This window comes from Ursus maritimus, unplaced genomic scaffold, assembly GCF_017311325.1.
Source record: "Ursus maritimus isolate PB19 unplaced genomic scaffold, ASM1731132v1 scaffold_2, whole genome shotgun sequence".
Lineage (NCBI taxonomy): Eukaryota > Metazoa > Chordata > Mammalia > Carnivora > Ursidae > Ursus > Ursus maritimus.
Window position 1 is genome coordinate 10,287,712 of NW_024424452.1, and position 9,060 is coordinate 10,296,771.

A 9,060-nucleotide genomic window follows, 5' to 3' on the forward strand; every position below is an offset into this window, starting at 1 on the left:
GCCTGGGTTGCGCAGTCGTTAAGCGTCTGCCTTCGGCTCAGGGTGTGATCCCGGCGTTCTGGGATAGAGCCCCACATCAGGCTCCTCCGCTATGAGCCTGCTTCCTCCTCTCCCACTCCCCCTGCTTGTGTTCCCTCTCTCGCTGGCTGTTTCTATCTCTGTCAAATAAGAAAAGAAAAGAAAGAATCTCTATATGTTATAGATTGAAGACCTCATCTTCCAGGTGATGGATTAGTCATTCAAGGAAACATGGGTTCCAAAATCTCTTATCGCCAGTGATTGTGTTCAGTTTTTTTATCCTTACCTTTCAGTTTTCTTTCCCTGATTACGGAAATTTATTGGGGAAGACAGTATTGCTATTAATATTCATTTATCTTATGTAGAGTCTGCATCATCTTCCCAACCTGAGTGGCCAGATTCCTGGTGCCTTCCCTTGTACACAGTAGACGCAGAGTTTGTGTTTGCTAATTACTCATTGCAGCTCTGCAGCCAGGCTAGCGAGCTCGAAGGAGTGGGCACAATTGACAATTGTGTTCTGCGAGATGGACGGGAACACGTGATTTCTCATTCTGTTAAACTTGCTGCCAGTTGGGCAGTAACCCCACAAATGACTCAAATTCTGAAGCAATTTGTTCTCCTGGTGGTAATTCCTAAAGTCTCCAGGTTCGGAGGTTACTCAGTGTTTTTCTTATCCCCTTTTACAGGATCTGGGGGGGAATAATGCTTGAAGTTGACTCTCCTTCTTCCATTCTCCTTTGAACTAAGAGCTGTCTTGCATGTTTCGAAAATCACTGTTCACAGATTCTTTATTTCTCTGGAGGAGAAGATACAAATTTTCGTGAAACGTAAACTCTTCTCGAAATTTCTTTTTCGTGGTTTTCCCTTGGGATGTTTTCCACGTGGTAATAGTAATATTTTCCTTAGAGTCAGCTATCACACACACTGCTTCCACCACATACACAGCTGATACAGAAAACAGTATATTAATTCTTAACCCCCTCCTGGTTCTTTTCCCAAAATCGCACTTTGCAAGAGGTTTGTTGGCACACCCAGGACTCTGCATTCACTGATGCACTTGAAATGCCAGGAGAATCAGAGAAGGAGGTGACCTTTGGGGTAGATCTGCATAACAGGGCTTTCTTATACTGAGCCTTCTGTGACTTGTTGGACTTGGTCCCAGACAGAGCTTAGAGCTTAAAAACTCCAGCCATTCCTGTAGAACCACACAGCAGCCACATTGGGGGTAGGGGGGGGTGTTGGGGAAACCACAGGTCAAGGAATAAACCAAAGGAAAGGTCAAGGACAAGCCAGAGTGAATTCCTCCTCTTCTCTCCTAACAAATCTGCAAAATCCCCAGAAACTGAATCTGCACCTTAACTAAGCCCCCTGACTCTCACCTCACAAGGGCAATTAGTTCTATAAAATAGGAAGGACATGGAAAGGAGGGAAAACAGAAAACAAAATCCTTGGGGTGCCTGGGTGGCTTAGTCGGTTAAGCATCTGCCTTTGGCTTCAGGTTATAATCCCGGGGTCCTGGGATCGAGCCCCACATTGGGCTCCCTGTTCAGCGGGGAGTTTGTTTCTCCCTGTCCCTCTGCCTGCTGCTCCCCCTGCTTGTTCTCTCTCTGTCTCTGTCAAATAAATAAGTAAATAAATCTTAAGAAAAAAAAAAATCCTTGGAGCGCTGGATGGCTAATTTGGTTAAACCTCTGACTCTTGATTTCAGCTCAGGTTATGATCTCAGGGTCGTGAGATTGAATTCGACGTCACGTTCCACGCTGGCCATGGAAACTGCTTGAGATTCTCTCCCTCTGCCCCTCTCCCTGCTCTCTCTCTCTCCCTCTCTAAAAAAAAAAAGTCTTTTACCAAAAGCCAGAGCATTCCCATCAAATTATCTGATGGGACAGGCAACAAACCTTGGTTAGAATGACACCTTGACTTTTACCACTAGAGTGTAGCCCATTTCCCAAGTGACAGTGCAGGTTGTGGAGTTGAAAATGGGGTGGCCTCTGAGGACCGGGACTACCAGAGACACCGGCTTTCCACCCACTGGTAGCCTCCATTGGCCCAGAATATCGAACCTACTTGATGCTGTTTACCCTGCTTACACTGAATTTTTAAAACTTCATGTGTTGTTTTCCAGTGGGTTTCCTGATGAATTGTAGCATTTTTCTTAAGTGTGATACTACCACTGAAATAATTGTTTGCTCTCAGACGCTGCAGTGTTCCGTCACCCTTAGAATTTTTCTAACGTTCTCATTAGCATTTTCAATATTAAAAGGCTCGTTATGTAGTGAAAAAGCATATATCCTAAAACGTACGTACAGTATAGGGATTTGTTATTTGGGTAACACCTGTCCTCGAGAATTGCTCTGATTACATTTGTGGAATTTGGAATCTGGTAGAAATCGTTTAGCCTGACTCTGGGTTTCTGTCTTTAACAAATACTGACTGAGTGCCTGCAGCCACTGTGATACGCATGCGGGGACAGGGCGAGCTTCTGCCCTCAAGGAGCTTAAATTGTAGGAAGGGATACAGACACCAAGCAGCCAATCATATGTTTATTGAATTATAATCGTGGTTAAGTGTTAGAAAGGGCACCACCCCACCTGAGAGGTCAGGAAGGGCTTTGCTGGGGAGGGGGCATTTGACCCAAGATCTGAACCTGAATCTGAGAGCTGGGTGCCTGTTGGCTTTGCCTGGAAGGTGCCCCCCCAATGCCCTCCCTGTCTTCCATTGCTGTCTCTCTCTCTCCCAAGACCCCGTTTCTTTCTGTAGTGTGCTTACTCACAATTATCTGGATTTATTGCCTTGTTTATTGTTTGTTTCCCCACTAGAATGGCAGCTCTTTGAGAACAGGTGCTCCCTCCATCCTGGTCACCAGTGCATCCCTGGGGCCTGACAAGGCCTGACGGACCTGACGAGTACGCAGTGGCTGGAGGATTCCGGGTGAGCGTGAATCAGGATCAGAGACGAAGGAGGCCTGCGGAGGCCAGACTGTGCAGGATAAGAGAGGTTAAGTGAAAACAACAAGGCCCAGTTTTTGTTCTGTTTAAAGATTTATTTATTTTAGAGAGAGAAAGAGAGTGCGAGCAGGGGGAGGGGCAGAGGGAGAGGGAGAGAGATGCAGGCTCCCTGCTGAGCTCAGAGCCCGACATGGGGCTCGATCCCAGGACCCTGAAATCATGACCTGAGCAGAAACCAAGAGTCAAGTGCTCAACCGACTGAGCCACGGAGGCCCCCCAACAAGGCCCAGTTTATGTTTCGGGTCTCTTGTTGCCACGTGGTAAGTGGCGTGGAGGGAGGCAAGGGTTCTTGTAGAGAAAAGCGTGAGTCGCTTATCATGATGAGGACTGAGTAACGAACAGAATTGTTGAATCAATATTGTACACCTGAAACTACTAGAACACTGTATGTTCACTACATTGGAATTAAAACTAAAAACTCAATGAAAAAAAAGAAAAGTGTGTGTCGAGGGTTTGTTTTGTGATCTTTTAATGTCTAAAATTATAAAACATATGAAACATACTGAAAACAATATCAACATTCATGTATCATCCACCAAGACAGATGTTAAAATTTTGCCTCTTTTTTTAAAAGAAAACATATGGATACTGCTAACGGGCTCTACCCCATTCTTTCCTTTTCTCTCTTCTACCCCCACTTTACAGAAGAGGAACCTGGGGCAGAGAGGTCAAGCTTTGTCCCCAAGGTCTCTTGGTGAGTAGGGGGGAGTCTGGATCTGCACTATGTGATCTGAGCCTCGAGCCTGTATGTTTTAGATGCTTTTGTACTTTTTCTTTTTCTCTTTTTAGAGAGTGCATGCAAGCAGGCTGGGGTGGGGAGGGGCAGACGGAAAGGGAGAGAGGGAATCTTAAGCAGGCTGCACGTCCAGCACGGAGCTCAGTCTCACAACCCTGAGATCATGACCTGAGCAGAAATCAAGACTCAGACACTTAACAGACTAAGCCACCCAGGTGCCCCTCCATTGTGTTTCTGATATCATTTCTCTAGCTTAGATAGAAACGGAATTGCTGGGTCCCAACAAGAGCATCTTCAATTTAATAAGGGTCATTAGAATGACCTTCTGGAGAAGGTCTCCAGATAAATCCTCACAGAATGTTCGGGGTCAAGGTAGAGGGAAAAACCCAAACCCTACAGGGCCCCATACGTTTTGCCTCCACAAGGCCATCTCCCTGACCTCCCTTTCTACTACCCTCGCCCTCATACACTATTCTAGGCACAAGGGCTTCCTTGCTCTAAATGAGAAGGGCCTAGCACATCCCTACCTCAGGACCTTTGTACTTGCTATTCCCTCGGCCTAGAATGTTCTTTCCTCGGATGTCCACATGGCTTGTTCCCTTGCCTCATCCTGGACTCTTCTCCATATTATCTATTCATTGAGGCTTCCCTGTTCCCTTCCTCCCACCAGTCCCTTTCCCTACCCTGCTTTCCTTTTTCTTCTGTAACATATAACTCCAGTCGATAAATACATATTAAATATGTATTGTGTATTGTGTCCCCCATTAGAGTATATTTCGTGATGGCGAGGATTTTCTCCATCTTAGTCACTGCTGTTGTCAGTGCCTGAACAGTACCAAGCATTTAGCAGACTTTGAGATAGACAGATAGATAGATAATTTTTGGCAATAAGAATAAGTTTTCCTTTTTTTTTTTTTTTTTTTGAGTATAGTTGATGCACAATGTTCCTTTAGTTTCAGGTGTCACTGATAAATATTTTTTGAATAAATGAATAATCCCAGGGAGTTTCAGAAATACAGACATGATGAAGTAAGTCAAAAGTTTACAATAGTATTTTTCTGTACCCCTCATGTATGATCATTGTATATTTGGTATTTTAAGGATTTGAAATGCTTAAGAGAACTTGGCATACTAGTGTCTACCAAGGAAACTTTATGATTCTAATTTAAAATGTAAAGTGGAGGGGCACCTGGGTGGCTCAGTTGGTTAATCGCCTGACTCTTGGTTTTAGCTCAGGTCCAGACCTTAGGGTCATGGGATGGAGCCCTGAGTCAGGCTCCCTGCTCATCATGGAGTCTGCCTGTCCCTCTCCCTCTGCTCCACCCCCCCAGTAAATAAATAAAATCTTTAAAAATAAAGTAAAATGTAAAATTGAAATAAGTTAAACTTGTGATTTGAGGTTAAAATCTTACTAAACTTATAAATAGTATTAGAATATTTAAGGGAACTGGAGATTGGACATATTCTAAGTTTAATAGATTTATGAGATATATTTAAGAACTTAGAAGGTTTGTCTAAACTGAGATACTTAGTGGAAATCAAACATATTAAATTTATAAATGTAGTTTAAAATGTTTAAGAGATTTTCATTATACCGTATCTAAAATGACCTTTAAAAGTATCATCAAAGGGCGCCTGGCTGGCTCAGTCAGAAGAGCGTGTGACTTTTGATCTCAGGATCGTAGGTTCAAGCCCCATGTTGGGCGTAGAGATTACGTAAAAAAATAAAAATAATAAATAATAATATAAATAAATAAATACGTGTGGGGACCTCTGGGTGGCTCAGTCAGTTAAGCGTCTGCCTTCGGCTCAGGTCAAGATCTCGGGGTCCTGGGATCAAGCCCCGTGTCTATCAGGCTCTACGCTTAGTGGGGGGCCTGCTTGTCCCTCTCCCTCTGCCCCTCTTCCCGCTTGTGCTCTTTCTCTCTCAAATAAATAAAAAATCTTTAAAAGAAGAATAAAAAATAAAGTGCTACTCTGTGGTCAAGTACTGTTATTATTACAGATGAGAAAACCCCGGGCCACTGAGATTCTGCGAGGCTGGGCCACAAATGGCCAGTCAAGCATCCCAGCTCTCCACCTTGGGCCTGCTCCTTCCAGCTCGGACAGCTGCCTCTCTGCCTGCTGTCCCCACAGTGAGTGTGGGGCTGGTGACAGTCTTCAGGCCCCACTGAGGTTCAGTGATAGTAACTAGCAATTGGCTTGGGTAAAGGACATCGTTGTCATTGCAGATGTGGAAATTGGTACCCCCGGTCTTTTTTTCTTTTTTAGATTTTATTTATTTGTCAGAGAGAGCACAAGCAAGGGAGAGTGGCAGGCAGAGGGAGAAGCGGACACCCCGCTGAGCAAGGAGCCCAATGCGGGACTCGATCCCAGGACCCCGGGATCATGACCTGAGCCGGAGGCACACGCTTAACCGACTGAGCCACCCAGGCCTCCCAACCCCCGGTCTTTTGGTGAGTGGGACACGGAGCCGGGATCCAGCCTGGTGGTCTGGCCCAGAGCCAATGTTCCTCACTGCGTCTGAGCAGCTGCTCCCACGTCTGCCCCTCTGAGGACATCTTGGCCTCTCCAGGAGCTTCCTGGGGGCCTTTGTTAAGGTCAGTCTGTCCACAGAGGAGGCCACAGAGGAGGCGCACCTACCACCTGAAAGGCCCTCCCTCTGTGCCTGTCCCTGCCTCTCCTGGAGTCTCCCCCCAGCCCCCCAGGTCTGGTGTGTGCCTCTAAGTGTGTGACTTGCTCCTGTCGTTCTGGTTAACGAGGTCACGGGGTAACCCCCGGCTGGGCCTCTCTCCACAGGCATCCCAAAGAAGGCAGCCCCTTTGACAATGACAGTCCTCACCGTGGAGCCGGGACGCGACTCTCACGTGGGAAGTCCACAAGGGAGCAGCCCTGTGTGAGCACTGTTCTGACCACAGGGGTGAGGCAAAGCGAGTCTGACAGGAGCTTCGTGATCCGAGCAGCCTGGCAGGTGGACAGGTGTCCCCCAAGTTACAGGCGACACCTGGAGACCTGACGGAGTGGCCCAGGCCCCACAGGGAGATGCCCCGTGAGCTAGGCCTTCCAAGGAAGCCCAGCCCAGGCTTAAATCCACCCACAGCAAACGTGTCCAGAGACGACTCGTGATTTTTAAATGTTTCCGCCTCTCAGCAGGAAAGCTCCAGTCTGACCCCCTGGACTTTGAGGGGCGTGGACAGATATCTACACCTGACCCTGAGATGCGTCTTTTAAAAGACCGTGACTTTTCCTCCCAAGGTGGTGTTTTAGGGTGCGTAAGGCTGCTGGTTCCAAGGAGAGCCTGCCCTGCTGTAAGCAAATCCGGAGTAGCGATGCTTTCATAACCCTCTCAGAGGACAGGCTCTGAGGGAAGTACGCGTTCCAGTTAAGTGCCTTCTGTATGCAAAGTTGTTCGTTTTAACTACGTTGTTAAATTTTAACAATTGGGAAACTTTGAAAACTGCTTCACACACTTCCTTGCCTTCTTGGGGGGATAAAAAGGGACAGAATTTTTCCCAGCGCTTTGGGGCCATGGGGTCTGTGTGCTGCGTCGTGGGCCTGATCCCGAGGCTACGCGCGGCCCTGGTGGGCTGTTCGCCCCACACTATGGAGCCTGGGCCGCTAGGCTGTTTGGACTCCTTACTTCTAATTTTGTTTCGGTTGTTTATTCATCCAAGCTGGCCCTTCTTCCTGTTCTCGGTCAGCGTGTCCGCCCCGGCCTTCCTGTGGCTGCTGTTTCATCTGCGGAGGGGCAGGGGACCAGAGCACCAAGCTCGTTCAGTTCTGGCTAGTTATCCCTCCATCAGTGGCTGGTGCGAGATAGGAGTGCCGATTTCTATTTTTTAAGATTTTGTATTTTTTTTTTTAAAGATTTTATTTATTTATTCGACAGAGACAGAGACAGCCAGCGAGAGAGGGAACACAAGCAGGGGGAGTGGGAGAGGAAGAAGCAGGCTCATAGCGGAAAAGCCTGATGTGGGGCTCGATCCCAGAACACTGAGATCACGCCCTGAGCCGAAGGCAGACGCTTAACCGCTGTGCCACCCAGGCGCCCCAAGATTTTGTATTATTTTAAGTCATCTCTACGCCCATCGTGGGGCTCGAACTCACAACCCTGAGATCAAGAATTGCACACTGCACCGACTGAGCCGGCCAGGCTCCCCAAGAGTGCATATTTCTGTTTGGTTGTCAATGTGGTGTGCAAACCTATATACACATATGCACATTAGCTGCGACAGGCATAGCGTACGTGACATATAACATGTACGTATATATCATTAGTGCTTTAATTTTCACTTTATTTTATTTTATTTTATTTTATTTTATTTTATTTTATTTTATTTTAAAGATCGTATTTATTTATTTGACAGATAGGGAGCATGAGCGACGGGAGGGACAGAGGCAGAAGGAGCAGCAGGCTCCCTACTGAGCAGGCAGCCAGACACGGGGCTCGATCCCAGGACCCTGAGATCATGACCTGAGCTGAAGGCAGACGCTTCACCGACTGAGCCACCCAGGCGCCCCAAGTTTTTATTCTAATTCCAGTTAGTTAACACACGGTGTTATATTGGCTTCATAATTTTCACTTTCTTGATAAGCACATTTTAATATATGCATTGACCTTTTATATTTCTCTTCTGTGACTTATCTGTTTGCCTGTTTTTCTGTTCTGTGCAAATTGTAAAGCTCTTTGGGAAAACAGTTTGTCAGCTGGCAATGCTTTATTTTTATTTTTTTTAAGATTTATTTATTTCTCATGCAAGCAGGGGGACAGGCAGAGAGAGAGGGAGAGAGAATCTCCAGCAGACTCCTCACTGAGTGCAGAGCCCGACGTGGGGCTCAATCCCACGACCCTGAGATCGTGACCTGAGCCAAAATCAAGAGTCAGACGCTCAACTGACTGAGCCACCCAGGCGCCCCTCTAGCAATGCTTTAGAAGTATACATTCTTGGACCCAGAATTTGTTTCTGGAAACTTGTCTTACAGAAATGCTTACACACATGCACAAAGACCTATGTATGATGATACTCGCTGCAGCCGTCTAGAACAGGGAAGGCAGGAACTGATAGAGAAGTCCATCCGTCGGTGGAAGGGGGAAGTAAATTGTGCTCTATTCACACTACATGGTCACTAAAAAATGAAAAATGAAGGTCGTTCATGGATGCTGACCGGGAAAAGTCTCCGTACAAAAAAGAGTCACAGAAAAAAAAATGTAATCCAATGTCTTTTTTTTCAAGTTTACTTATTTATTTCGAGAACACAAGCAGGGAGGGGCAGAGCAAGAAGGAGAGAGAGAATCCA

At 46.5% G+C, this 9,060-nt stretch overlaps 1 long non-coding RNA gene across 1 annotated transcript; it reads left to right on the forward strand.

Moving 5' to 3' along the window:
• The first annotated feature begins 2,837 nt into the window (after nt 1-2,837).
• Nucleotides 2,838-8,187, forward strand: LOC103670163. Its single transcript, XR_570507.2, has 3 exons — nt 2,838-2,949; nt 3,672-3,720; nt 8,130-8,187. It is a non-coding gene; the product is annotated as an uncharacterized LOC103670163 (long non-coding RNA).
• The last annotated feature ends 873 nt before the right edge of the window (nt 8,188-9,060 follow it).